This window comes from Mustela nivalis (assembly GCF_964662115.1).
Source record: "Mustela nivalis genome assembly, contig: HAP1_SCAFFOLD_165, whole genome shotgun sequence".
Classification (NCBI taxonomy): domain Eukaryota; kingdom Metazoa; phylum Chordata; class Mammalia; order Carnivora; family Mustelidae; genus Mustela; species Mustela nivalis.
Genome location: NW_028136460.1, coordinates 1,060,162 through 1,075,637, shown reverse-complemented (window position 1 = coordinate 1,075,637; position 15,476 = coordinate 1,060,162).

Here is a 15,476-nt window from a genome sequence, read left to right as displayed (position 1 = left end):
GTCCATTATATGCTATAAAATATTTTGAAAGTAAATTTAAGGTATGTTTTACATAGTTTATTTTTTTGGAAAAAAATATTGAAATGACTTATGAAATTCAGTATACTCTCAACATTAATTTATTTTGAAATTTACCAGTTGTCTACTGAACTATTATATGGCAGATATTACTTCAGACTACACTGGTAAATGAAATACTTTGCTTTGTAGAACTTTTATTTTAATGGGTGAGACAATTCAAAGCTATAAACCTTAATAAAAATGGCATAGTGCATTCAAAAAGGAAGAGTACAATGGGGAAAAAGAAAAATTCGATCAGGGTGAGAAAAATCAAGGTTGCTAGGCAGGGGATGGGGAGTTAAAATTTTTAATAGAAAGATCAGGGTAGTTACAATGAAGCTGACAATTGAACAAATGTATGGAAAGGTGATGAATTTGCGCAGAACTATCAGCAATAAGGTCACTCCAGACAAAGGAATTGGCTATCTTGAAGGCCATAAGGTTGGATCATGCCTGGCATATCTGAGGAATAGCAAGGAGGCCACTGTGAGTGACTGAAGAGTAGCAGGGAAAGAGGTCACAGAGGTTAAATGAGTGGCTAGATCATGTAAAAGCTTAGAAGTCATTGTAAAACTCTGGCTTTTATATTTGGAAACTTACTGTGTGATAGAATTTCTGCTAATAACTGAGAGTTCAAATGTCCATAAACTTTCAAGGATTCTTATTCTAGTAAGACAGAATAAAGAAAAAGAGTTCATATTTTCACATGGTGTAAGAAATGCTCGGAGATTCAAGTGTAGGAAGCTATGGGAGCACAGAAGAAGGCACTAAAATCACACCATATATTTGATGACTGTGACTATATATAAATTTGTATTTTAGATTTTTTGTAGTCATGGAATCACACAGTATATACTATTCATTGCCTGGATTTTCTTTTCTCAGCATCATTACTTTGAGATTCTCCAATTGTCTTTGCTCTATTGATGGACATTGATGAACATTTCCACTGTTTTCAATTCTTAAAAATAAAGCTGATATGAAATTCACATACAAGTCCTTGTATGAACATAGGGTTTGTTTTTCTTGGTTAAATGCCTAGAATAAAATGGCTATTTGTGTAACTGCAACATATTTTTCATTTAAAAAAATTTTGAAACTATTTTCCAAAGTGGTTGTATCATGATATATGCCAACAACAGTTTAGATTTTTTGTTGCTTCTCAATCTAGCTCAGACCAAGTACAATTAGCCTTTATAATTTTAGCCATTCTAATAGATATGTAAGCATGTCTCATTATGATTTTAATTTTTATTTCTTTAATGTTTAAATGTTGAGAAATTGGCCATGTGCCTATAAGCCATCCATATACTTTTGGTGACATGTCTCTTCCATTATTTCCTTCACATGTAAAATTGGATACTCTGTTTGGTTATTAGTAAGGTTTTTTATTTTTATTCATTTTTAAATAATCAGAGTAGATGTCCATTATCAGATATTTAATTTGCAAATCCCTTCTCCATCTTTACAGTTTCTCAATGGAGCTTTGATAGCTGTGTCTTTCAAAAAATATGCTACTTCTTTCCTGGTACACGGAGGTATGACTACAACATTATCAATGTTGACCTTTGCAAAGAAAATCATGGCTTAAGATATATGTAGTCTGCAGTTGTTGGGAGTGTTCACCATCCTTGCCTCTAACTCATCTCTCACTGCCCACACATTCAGGTATAGGGGAATATTGATTGACAAAATATTAATTGCCAAATAACACTAGTTGGAGAATAAGAAAAATGCAGGCACCTGATTATATAATATTCCTTAAATAAAATATGTTTTTATAAGTGCTATTGGAAGTAAATTCCTCAATACTTTAATCACACAGAATGATGGAATCCTAGATTTTTTTTCCTTGTATTTACTAAGAAAATGATCATGCCTCAAGTATATTAAAATGGAATAGGGAAAATTAAAAATTGTTTTAAGTTGATTTGCGTGTGTTGTGCGTATGTGAGAGAGAAAGTGAGAGAGAAAGAGAAAGAGAGAAAAAGAGAAAGGGAAAGACAGAGAGGTGCCTGCAGTGAATTGATGAGTTGGAGGATAGATTTTAAAGTTTTGTCTTTTGCTTTCTACATTTCCTTTTCTTAGGTTCAAGAGAACAATCAGTAATATCTCAGATGCCTGCTGGTAACATCAGCAGAAAGATTTAGAGGTTCCTAGAAAATTAAAGAAGAGATATAGTTTTCCTGACATAAGAAAAGTCATTTTTTGTCCCCAGCTATTTTCAATGATCTATACCCCACCTGTGTACTTGCCCAAGCACACTTCTTCCAAAACTTCCTGGGAGGTTCTTAAAAAGAAATGCAAAAACCTCACTCCTTAAGGATTTTGAGGGAACAAGGCAATGGGAAAACTAACAGTCACCACCAGACCAGGAAATAGCCTAAGCTATTGAGACAATAAATCAGTGGTAAAACTCCTAGTGCTATTTCAAAAGCAATCAAGGCCTTGCATTCCTTGTCCCAGAAAATGAGCCCAAGACCCCATCTAGTTTCTATCTGCTCTTGAAGCCTGCAGAGTCCCTTTCCCTTGTCCAACAGTTACCTCTGCTTTATTCTAACGTTGACGTTTCTGCCCTCGGTGGAATACAAGCTTCATTCAGGTGAACATGCAATACATATTGCACAAATACATATGTGGATGTGCATGCATCCACAACCTTATGACCAACCATACACGGGATAATAAAACTCTCCCTTCTGAGTATTCATCTTAAATACTAAATAAAAATCTCTCTCCTGTTCAAACAGTCAAGGCTTTGGAACTTATTCCCTGTGAACTCCTTGTATGTTGTAAACAAAGATTCCTTTGTTTGACAACTCCACCTGTTTCTGTGATTCACCAAAGACTGACCATAGTTAGTTCCGTTACTGTAATGTAATATCAAGCATATCTAGTTAGTTGATCATTTTGTTCAAGTCTTACATATCTTACCAATGTGATGACCATTTGTCTATGTAATCTTAAAATAAGGGTGTTGAAATTATTTTCCATTTGTCGTCCAAGGTAGAATTTATGATTTTTGTTCTTAGTTTTTCCCTATATATCCCCAAATCTGTTGTTACGTATTAAAAGTCAAGAATTATTATACTCCTGGGGCGCCTGGGTGGCTCAGTGGGTTAGGCCGCTGCCTTTGGCTCAGGTCATAATCTCAGGGTCCTGGGATCGAGTCCCGCATCGGGCTCTCTGCTCAGCAGGGAGCCTGCTTCCTCCTCTCTCTCTCTCTCTCTCTGCCTGCCTCTCTGCCTACTTCTGATCTCTCTCTGTCAAATAAATAAATAAAATCTTAAAAAAAAAAGAATTTTTATACTCCCTGATGAATTCATCCTTTTACTCTTCTGTAATTTTGACTTGATCTTTATGTCTGATAATGAAATTTGCTTTAAAATTACTTTTCATTATCTTGATATAACCACCAAAGTTATAGTATGATTAGAGTTAATATAGCATATTTTTTCTTTTACTTTTTAAAGCACTTCTATATTGAATCCTGACAAAGAAACAAAACAACTTTTTAACTCTGGAAGCATCTTTCTAAATTATCTTTTTTTTTTTTTTTTAATGAAGCAGTAGCAATTTTTGTTAAGGGACCTAAACTGAAAGTAGGTTTAGAAATTTATTTATTTTTTTATTTATTTAGTAAAAGATTTTATTTTATTTATAGACAGCAAGAGAGAGAGAGAGAGAGAGAGAAGAAGCACACAAACAGGGGGAATCATGTGCAAAGGGAGAGGAAGAAGCAAGCTCCTTGGGGTGCAAGTAGTCCCATGCAGGGCTGGATCCCTGTACACTGGAATCATGACCTCAGCCAAAGGCAAACATCTGCTTAAACAACTAAGTCATCCAGGCACCCCTAGAAAATTAAAAAAAAAAAGACCTTTTAAAAACATTTTGTTTCTTTCTTGTTTTTTTTTTAATATTTTATTTATTTGACAGACAGAGAAACAGGAAGAGGAACTATAAGCAGGGCAGAGGGAAAAGGAGAAGAAGGTTTCCCATTGAGCAGAGAGCCTGATGTGGGGCTCCATCCCAGGACCCTGGGATTATGACCTGAAAAGAAGGGACACTTCTTGGAGGAAGCCACACAGACACCTCTTTTCTTTGTTTTTAATATATGGCAACTGATGCTTCCCAGCCACGAGGAGCATATTACCCATTGATTAAATCTTTGATAACAACCTATTTAAAAAGGTGTGTAAATATATACTTACTCAGATTTATACACTTTGTGTTTTCTTCATAGTTTGGGGCTGGACCCCATGGTCACAACACTGCTTCCAGTCTTTGCCTTCCCATCTTTTGATACCAGGTATTTGGTCAGCAAAGCAAATTAGTATCAAAATTAATAAGCCCTTGGCACCATATCTCTGGAGCAGGGCTTGCTCTTAGCCAAGGCCCAGAGCAGTTGACCTCCCCTCGCTAGTGCTATAGCCCCAAGGACTAGGTCCCTGCCACCAGAACTCAGTCTTACATGTTATGCTAAGCAGACAAAACCAAAACAGGAAAGCTCTGACAGCTTTCACTGGCATGCCTCATCTCCAACTCCCTCGACATCTAGGCAGTACCAGATGACAGGGAGGGGTCTTGGTCCAACATATGGGAGGGAAGGAAGTAGCCACGAGCAAGTACCTGCCTCTCTGTTCCTTTCTTTCATGAGCAGGTTGTAAGGAGGAGGAAGAGGAAGGGGAAGAGAGGTGAACTTCAAGGGGTGAAGGCCTCAGGTAGGCAGCTGGCTCCTGCCAGTAGGAAAGGGACAAAGGAGAAGGCAGTGAGTCTTGCAGGGAGGGTGGGGGGTAAGGGTTACAGCTTATGACGGAATCTGGACAGGAGTAATAGGGATACTAATCATTTGAGTCCACCATTGGCAAGCTGGGCTGGGGGTCAGGGCAGATAGGCCTCCTTGGGCAACGGCACATGAGAGAAGGTGCAATTCTTCTCTGAGGAGCAGGTGTAGCTTTGGGTGTTGGGAAAGCATAGACAGTATTGTTCCAGGGCCAAGGACAGGTCCGGTTACTCCTGGTTGGAGGTCAAGGCCACAGTATGATCCAGGTCTTCTACCAGCAGCTTGAAGGTACCACATGCCAGCCACCCCTCATTATTGTGTATAACTCTCTGGTGCACTTATTGGCTTATCCATCAAATGACTCCTTCAGCAGCTTAAAAACCACCTCCCCAGGCACTCCAGGATATGGGAGGCTTCCAGAGTGAAAATTTTGCACAGGATCACCTCAAAAGACCAGAAATCACTCTGGTGGATGTAGATCTGGTCAAACATGGCCTTAGAGACCATCCAGTTCACAGGCAATCCACTGTTGGTTCTCATTTTATAGTAACTGATGTGGTGATATCTCTGGCAAGGCTGAAGTCTGAGATCTTCATCATGTTGTCCTTTGTCACCAGCACTTCCCTGGTGGCCAGGTCTTGGTGTATGCACTTCTTGGAGGCAAGGTACTCCATGCCTCAGGCTACCTGGTAGGCACAGGATACCGGGTGCTTGGAGGAGAGTTGCTCTGCTTCATTGTGGCTGATATTGTAACAGTACTCCAGGTCAGGAGGCCTCTGGGCCTGCAGGTACTCCTGTATGTTGTCTTTGGAGGCATATTCCATGATAGTGTACGAAGGACCATCCTGTGTGCAGGACCCAGCAGGTTGATGGTGTCCTTGTGCTGTCCAATCATCTTCATCATCTCCATTTCTGAGATTAGGTTTGACAGGTCTTTCTCTGCTGCATCTGACTTCAACATCTTCACAGACACTTTAGTCAAATGGTTGGATTTGTCTTTGTCCAGCCCAATGGCCTCCTCCAACACCACCTGCCCAAAGTAGGCCTCTCTTAGGGGTCTGCCTAAACTGCCTAAAACCGGCCTGCCTCAAGGCAGTTATGAACTCTAGATTATCCTCAAAAACATTAAACCACAAGCTAAAAATTCTCTTCACTAGGTCTCTGTCGCAGGTCTAATTTTCTTATCTTTCATCATTTATCTTTTTCCTAATTCTTATTTTCAGTATAGTTTATTTGGCTTCCAGGTGTTTCCCCGGGTTTCTGTATGCTGTTTCATAGGAAAGAATTATCCTGTCATAAAATTATTTCTTGAGCATTCATTACATCTCTCGGTTAAAATGGGTTCTTTTATGGTATTGATTCATTTGAGTTTTCTCAAAATGGGAAGAATTTTCAAAATGGTGTTTTCCTCAAGGTTCAGAGTATGTCTTAGCCTCATCTTTACTCTTTTTGAAATTCACTTTTCAAATTCTAGTCCCTCTTTTTATCTTTTTAAATTAAAATGTTTCCTTTTACTATTTTTTTATTTGAGAGTAGTTGATAGTCAGTGTTACATTGGTTTCAGGTTTTCAATATCTCCATACATTATTCTATGATCACTACAAATATAGCCACCATCTGTCACCATATAACACTATTATAATATCATTGACTATATTCTCTACACTGTCCCATATCTCTTTTTAAAATCTCTGATTTTTATGTTTTCTGTTATTCCAGTTTTCGACCATCATTTTACTTGGTTACTTTAATAAAATATGCCTGATTACACACTCTATGCTGAAAACCATAGCATTTGATTTATAGTAGTATTCCTCTTCTTCTTCTTCTTCTTCTTCTTCTTCTTCTTCTTCTTCTTCTTCTTCTTCTTTCTTCTTCTTAATTAACATATAATGTATTATTAGCCCCAGGGGTACAGGTCTGTGAATCGCCAGGTTTACACACTTCACAGCACTCACCACAGCACATACCCTCCCCAATGTTCATAACCCCACCACCCTCTCCCTAACCTCCCCACCCCCCCCCCCGGAAACTATCAGTTTGTTTTGTGAGATTAAGAGTCTCTTATGGTTTGTCTCCCTCCCGATCCCATCTTGTTTCATTTACTCTTTTCCTGTTCCCCAAACCCCCCACATTGCACCTCCATTTCCTCATATCAGGGAGATCATATGATAGTGCCTTTCTCTGGTTGACTTATTTTGCTAAGCATAATACCCTCCAGTTCCATCCATGTCAACGCAAATGGCAAGATTTCATTTCTTTTGATGGCTGAATAGTATTCCATTGTGTATATATATATATATATATATATATATATATATATATTTCATTTGTTGATGGACATCTAGGTACTTTCCATAGTTTGGCTATTGTGGATATTAATGCTATAAACATTTGGTGCACGTGCCCCTTTGGATCATATACAGTCTTCTTTACCTCTATCAGAACCCCAGGAAGCTTTATTTATTTATTTACTCCCCAGGAAGCTTTATTTATTTATTTACTCACATAAACAGATGATCCAACACAACGTTTTTTGATGTTCCAATGTATTATAATGTCTTACCGCTTAACACTATGCTTACTGCTCTCTTTCACTGTCTGACTAAATCCTCATCATCACTATGCCATTTAATGAGAAAGAACATTTGAACTCAGAGTTCTCTCCATATCAGGGAATGAAGACTCCACCCTTCTGTTTGTGCAGGTAAAATAAATGTTGATGTCTGTCCTGCACATACCCCATCCTGTTCACCAGAATATTCACCATCAAAATATATACACAATGAAAACCATACCTCACCACTTCTATTACCACCCAGCATGCTAAAAACACCATCATATGTTCCTGAATTATTGACTTGATTGATAACCCCACTTCCACACATACTGCACTCCTTCCTCCCTGCAAATTTATTTTGGTACAGCAATTTAACCTAAAAATCAAGTCATATGATTTTATTCTGCTGTTGAAAGACTTTTGGTATCTTCCCCTTTCATATTAAATAAAAACTGAAGGCGTTTCAATGTACTAGAAGGTCATACATCAATACGTTCTTCCTCTCTCCACCACTATGAACTCCTCATTGGCCTCCTTGCTTTTCCTCAAAAGTAACAGACAAGCTGTTCACACAGAGTCTATATACTTACTTGCTCTGCCTAGAGCAATCTTTTCCTTTAATATTTGTATAACACTCTCCTTCACTTCCTGGGTCTTTGTGCAAATAACATCTCATAAATGAGATATAACCACCCAACACAAAATAAAATTAACTTTCATCCCAGCATTCTCCAATGGCTTTTACCTTTCTTGTATTTCTTTGTATCACTTATCACCATCAACCATCAATCATTATTCTTTTACTGGTTTATTTTCTTATTTGAGACAGAGAGAGAGAGAATTGGGAGGGTGCGCAGAGGAAGAAGAAAACACCCCACTGCCTAGAAAGCCTGCTGGGGAGTTACATCCCAGGACCCTGAGATCATGACCCAAGCCAAAGGCAGTCACTCAATGGACTGAGCCACCCAGGTGCCCCTCTATTATTGGTTTATTTCACTATTATATTTCAAAAGAATGTGAGCTCTTTGTGGTCAGGTATTTTATATGTTTTATTAATTGAAGTATTCTCAGAAAGGTAGCTGGCAGATTGTAAGGGCTCACTAAACTGTATTTTGTTGTTATTATTGGGCTCCTTTATGGGCTTTACCTCTTACGCTAGAAGTCTATCCTTCAGATGTAAGCGATAAGAATAGAGCCCTGCTGCCTGTTCAAATGTGTAAAAAGCCTGTATTAAGTGGATATTTTAAAAGCTAAATGAATGGCTTAATAGTTGTATATAGGGGGAAAGGGAACATATTTTCCACAGTTTAGAAGTGGAGTTCTTTTATAGAGTTCTTGTACAAGCCTACACTATGGAACGATAATGGGCAGTTGTACATTACAATTATACAAACACTTTGGTAATTTATATCCTTTTTTTGTAATTCTTGACTGGATCATTTAATGCCTTAGGAGCATTATAGCATTTCAACTTTTCATGTTCAATAAACTTATTGGGGTTGCTACCTTTTTTATTCAAATGGAGAAATAGTCATGATTTAATCTAAATAAAGTGTTATTGATTGTGTTGTTTTCTAGGAATGAGTCGCACATGCTAGTTTAAAAGTTTTGTAAATTCCCAAGTCTATCACTGATCAAAGCCTTTTGTAGATTAGTAACTTGATCAAAACGGAAAAGTTATGTATCACCTATTGTTATACTATCTTTGTTTCCATCTTGCATTGTAATAACACCCATCTTAACTCTATTTAAGACAAATCATTGCCAGATGGATTTCTGGCATTGATTGCAGGATATGAAATCTAGTATAACTAAAAGTTTTTGGTTTTAGTAGCATATAAATCAATTTAGAAAAATATATGTATTTGAATATAAGATAAAGTTTTAAATTATTTGGCAATAGTAAACTAAACTTTTTTTTTGTAAATTTTTATTTTCTAAAATTTCATTGAGCTCTCTTGCAATAAGAAACAAGTTACAAAAAATTAAGGTTTATTTACCCCAATTCAAAATTATTAGGAATATAATCATAGAGGTTGAAGTATTTAAAATATTGAACCCAAAATGTTTTATTAGGTAAATTCATGAATGCTGAGCATTCACTGTTAAAATATACTAATACTATTGATAGACTGGTAGAAGCCTAAAATCAAATATTTATTAAATATTTATATCCATATCTTTTCATAGCTTGGTAATTCATTTCTCTAGCATTAAATAATATTCCATTGTTTGCATGTACTACACTTTCTTTGACCTTTCACTTATGGAAGGATATCTTGGTTGCTTCCAAGCTTTTGTCAGTTATGAATAAAACTACTATAGACATCTTTGTGGGTATAGATTTCATCTTCTTTGGATAAATACCAAGAGCTGCTACTGCTGAATCATCTGGCAAGAATATGTTTAGTTTTGTAAGAAACTGCCAAGTTGTTTTCCATTCTTTATTCTCAATACACATGGAAGAACATTCCTGTTGCTCCACATCCTCACCAACATTTCGTGTTCTGTTGACAGTGCTCTGGATTCTGGGTATGTACTGGTGTCTCTTTTTTGTTTTAATTTGCATTTTCCTGATGACATATGATGTGAAGCATCTTTTTATATGCTTATTTGCCATCTGTAATATTTTCTTTGGTGAGGTATCTGCTAAGGTCTTTGGCTCATTTTTAATCAGGTTTTTCCCCCATTGTTGAGTTTTAAGGGGTCTTTGTGTATTTTTGATTAACAGTCCTTTGCCAAATGTGTATTTTGCAAATTTTTTCTCATAGTCTGTGCTTTGCCTTTTCATTCTCTTGGCATTGTGTTTCACAGAGTAGACATTTTTAAATTCAGTGCTTGTGCTTTTGTAGCTAAAGTTATTGCGAAAACCAAGGTCATTTAAATTTTCTTCTATATTACCTTCTACATGTTTCATGTTTAGTTTTATAATCCAATCTGAGTTAATTTTTGTGAAGAGTGTAGGATATCTGCCTGGATTTATTTTATTTTATATTTTTAGATTTAGCTTCACCATTGCTACAGAACCATTTGTTTAAAAGATTGTATTTTGCTCTCTTGTATTGCTTTTGCTTTTCTATTAAATATAAAATATAATTGATAATATATATTCTGTTGCTTTAATCTAGTCTCTCTGTGGTATTACAATATCATGCTTACAATTATCGTTATGGTAAACTTTTTTTTAAGATTTTATTTATTTATTTGACAGAGAGAGAGATCACAAATGGGCAGAGAGACAGCCAGAGAGAGAGATGAGGAGAAGCAGGCTCCCTGCTGAGCAGAGAACCCAATGCGGGACTCGATCCCTGGCCCCTGGGATCATGACCTGAGCCGGAAGGCAGAGGCTTAACCCACTGAGCCACCCAGGCGCCCAATCGTTATGGTAAACTTTGAAGTCAGTCCTCAGTCTTTGTTCTCCTTCAACACTAGGTTGACTATTGTGAGTCTTTGCCTCTCCATATAAACTTTAAAATAAGTTTGTTAATATTAAAAAAAAAGAACTTGCTGGTATGCATTAATTGTATAGATAAACTTGGAAACCAGTGACCTCTTGAGCTTAGCAGGAGATAGACCATGGACATCAGTTGTCACAGTGGTGCCTCTGGCAGGACCTATTGCAAATCCCTAGGCAAAATGAGACCTCAAGGATCTGAGAGAATGTCTAAGAAGTACTTGATACATCCCTTGGGTATGGTTTATTGAAGTGTCCACCTGTCTGAAAGCTGGGGAATCTAGATAAGGGAGGGAAAATTAGTTATGATAAAACATATCAACAAACATCAATAAATTTTGTAAAACTAATTGTCATGGCTCATATACAATATGACCAACAGAGGGACCATCAGAAGGAAAGCATCAGTTATGTTTATTGTGAAATTTTTTATTCAAAATAAAGCAATGTGAGGGGAAGACACAATGAGAAAATTACCATTTTTTAAATGATAAACACCTTACAAAATGAAATAGGTTTTATATTCTAAGTAGTATATTGAAAAGTAAAACATTGGGGCGCCTGGGTGGCGCAGTGGGTTGGGCTGCTGCCTTCAGCTCGGGTCATGATCTCAGGGTCCTTGGATTGAGCCCCGCATCGGGCTCTTTGCTCCGCAGGGAGCCTGCTTCCCCCTCTCTCTCTCTCTCTCACTGCCTGCCTCTCTGCCTACTTGTGATCTCTGTCTCTCAAATAAATAAATAAAATCTTTAAAAAAAAGAAAAGAAAAGTAAAACATTAAAAAATAAAATTTCAATGAAAAAATTATTTAATTTTTAAAAAAGGTTAAAAATAGCAGAACCATTTTTCTTATAACTGGAAAATACACTGTATATACATCTATCAAAATAACTTGTCATGGGGGAGCCTGGGTGGCTCAGTAGGTTAAAGCATCTGCCTTCGGCTCAGGTCATGATTCCAGGATCCTTGGATCGAGGCCCACATCGGGCTCTCAGCTCAGCAGGGAGCCTGCTTCCTCCTCTCTCTCTCTGCCTGACTCTGCCTTATTGTGATCTCTGTCAAATAAATAAATAAAAACTTTTATAATAAATATTTGAAAAATAACTTGTCATGTCTGGAATCAGGAGCATATGGAAAAAAATAATATCTGAGGACAATACTTCTGCCATGTTTTGTGCCTTGCTAATATTTTTAAACAGTCAGGCAAATTTTAGCCTTATTGAAATACCTGCTAAGATACCTGCAGTGCCTTTTGGAGCCCTATGACTATAAAAATTAATTGCAAATATTCAAAATGTTTACTATGGTGTCACTATTTAGGGCCACCACCAAGTATGTTTCAGAAGTAAGCATAACTGTTACTCTTCCATAAGGCAAAAGGGCATATTTTCAGGAGTTCCATCTGCTGTACCAGGAGGTGAATCAAGTAATGATTTTTGTCTATAAAATAATTCACTTTTCAATCTAACATTCCTCATTCCACATTATAATAATAAAAACTAGGAGGAGACTAAAACAAACAAACAACTACAACTACAACAACCAGCTTTTCCTACAGTGGAAAAGTAAATATAACCTTAGGAGTAGCCTGAAATTTATTTTTAAATATTTTTAAGATAAACGTTTTTGTTAGAAAACCATATATTTTATATTACTAAGAAATAACAGGCAACGTTTTATGAACTTCTAAAAAGTCTAGTTACTTGTATTTATCTATTAACTCATCTCTTTATGAAGTAGAACATGATCACACCTCTTGTATCTACCCAAGTTTGTATGCTTTGGTTGTTTTATGTTTGCTATTTCCTTGCTTAATTTTTACAATATTTGATACATAATAGTATCTTTAAGTCCATCTATGGTTTCACAGAATTTGTTTGAACTTCATAAAAATGTACCATACTTTTTGCACTGTCCTTGTTTTACTTCTCTATTAGCTTTCCAAGTTTTATTCACTTTAGAGTGTGTAGCTATCATTTATTTTTACTCCTCCATAATGCTATGTTTACAAATTTGTATTTATCTGTACTTTTAAAAATATCTTAATTATATACCATTTCTCATCTCACGTAACACTCATGTTACTTCTACACTTATCAGATATTATGTAACTGAAAACCAAAACTCAGCAACAATAGAACACCGTTTTTCAAAATTAAATGGCTTACCAGAATTCTTTAATTCTATCCTTTATTTGTATTAGATGACCCTTTATTCTGGTATTTGGCATTGTTCATATGGAGGAAAGCTTATAAGTTGATATTCCATAAATAGAAGGATTTTTATGATTGATTAATTATTTTCATTTAGAATGCATAGAATATGGTTGATTTAATATTTCTTTCTTACTCTCTGCCTGGAACATAGTGCTATCTATGCAATAGCCACTAAAATATTAAGTTAATTACCTACACTTTAAACTGCATATTAATAGGAATAGCATACAGAACTCTTCTCAGATTGGGACACCTGGGTGGCTCAGTCAGTTAAACGCCTGAGCCTTTAGCTCGGGTCATGATCTTAGGGTCCTGGGACTCAGTTCTGCAACAGATTCCCTGCTTAGCCGGGAGTTTGCTTCTCCCTCATCCTGCTGCTCCCCCTGCTTGTGCTCTCTCTCACTCTCTCTCTTACAAATAAATAAAATTAAAAAAATAAATTCTTCTCAGATAGCTAATATAGAATATCGTCTTTGTATTCATCAAAGGGAAAGTGCCATATAATAATGAAATCCAGACTACTTCAAATTCACTTTTTAACCAGTAAGAAAGTACTGGAAACAAGCCAAAAATGTCTTCAATGAATTAAAGAAATAGATTGATTTTCAATATCTTAATGTTTCTAATGTTAAATTGCAAGATTTTTATACTAGATATCAGTGTAAATATTCATTATACAAGGATATTCTAAAAATAAACCTGAGAAAACTACTTGACATATATGATGACAAAAACCAATGTCAGTTTGGGTAAAACTTACAACACCTACCACCTGAAACTCTTGTTCTATATGGTGCCATCTTGTGATTCTGGGCAGCGGCAGTGAGCCACAGCTCCCAGTCAGCTAGAAGATTACAGGGGTGAACACCTGATATTCTTACAAGCATTCTATATATAGAATATATATATATAGAATATATATATTCTTCTTTTTTTAGTGTAATATTTAATAAATTGCATGTGATATTTGATACTTTGTTATAAAATAGGCTTTGCTTAAGATGATTTTGCCCAAATGCAGGCAAATGTAAGTGTTCTGAGTATGTTTAAATAAGCTTAAGGTAAGCTATGATATTTGATAGTTTAGAGGTATTAAATGCCTTTTCAATTTTTTATGTGTTTCTCTGTACATAGCCCCCTTGTAAGCTGAGGAACATCTCTATATGTATATGTAGCCTTGGTATGGCTTACATATTATTGGCATGAAACATCTAGAACAGTACGTGTGCCATAGAATTGTCTACAACATCAAACAAGTTTCTTGAAAACTTGTGCCAAAGGGGTTATGTCTTTAAGGATTCTTATTTCAGAAGGGTTCTCTCAAACGTAAGATTTTTCAGAAGTTAAGTGAAAATCTGACCAAACTAAACATTTTTCCATTTTCCCTAGTGAGCAAAGATAGCTAAAATCTATCTGCCATTTTCAACACTGTACTCAACGATTGTAATTCTAATTTAAGAACAGATTATTTATATCAAAACGACATGTTGGCCTAATCTTATACAATATTCATAAGTCACACTCAGACCCTTGGACACTTTTATTTGTTGAGTCTATATGGTACTACGGACATTCATCTTTTTTGACCTCATAGCTTCATGTATGTCTATACTTTTGAAAATACATGCATCATAGTTCCATTGTAAAATGTCTGGGTTATAAAATGTGCTATGCTATCAAAATGGTAATAAGAACATACAAATGACCTGATGTAATGAACTGGACCAGATTGCCAGATATCACATTTCATACCAGAAAGATTCAGTGGTAAGTTTTAAAATGGCCAGCTATACATTGACTGAATTATAACTCATTTAGCTTCTTTCTTTGTGTACAGTATTATACATTAGTCAGTATTATAGTAGATAAGTACTTTGGACAGATGTAAATATGCTGTAATAAAAAATGTTTTTCTTCTTTCTTTTAGTCCTTTTTACTTGTGAGACTAGCCACAAATACCATGCCTCCCCCAAAATAATTTGCAATCAAAATTTATCTCTAAATGAATTTATGGCACAGAAAAATATGTATATATATATATATACACTTACAGAAGACATGTTCAAAAATAGTTACACAACAGCAGGGCCCTAAATGTAAGCAGTATAGTTGTTTTGTTTTGTTTTGTTTTGTTTCTTTTAAAAAAAGAGTTTATGTGAAATATTAGGATTTTATTTCCAGGCGTAGTATTTCAAGACAGTTAACTACACCTATGGTGTCAACAGCCTCTTGTTGGCAGTATGATTTTATTGGCTCCATGGAATAACAGCAAGAATTTACTATTGCTTCTTTCTTTTATGACACACACAGAATAAAAAAATTGACACATTTGCTCAAGACCAACCAGAATCCTTTTACCTACCAAAATTGATTGGAGGCCTTCACTGCCAAAGTCACTGCTGGGTT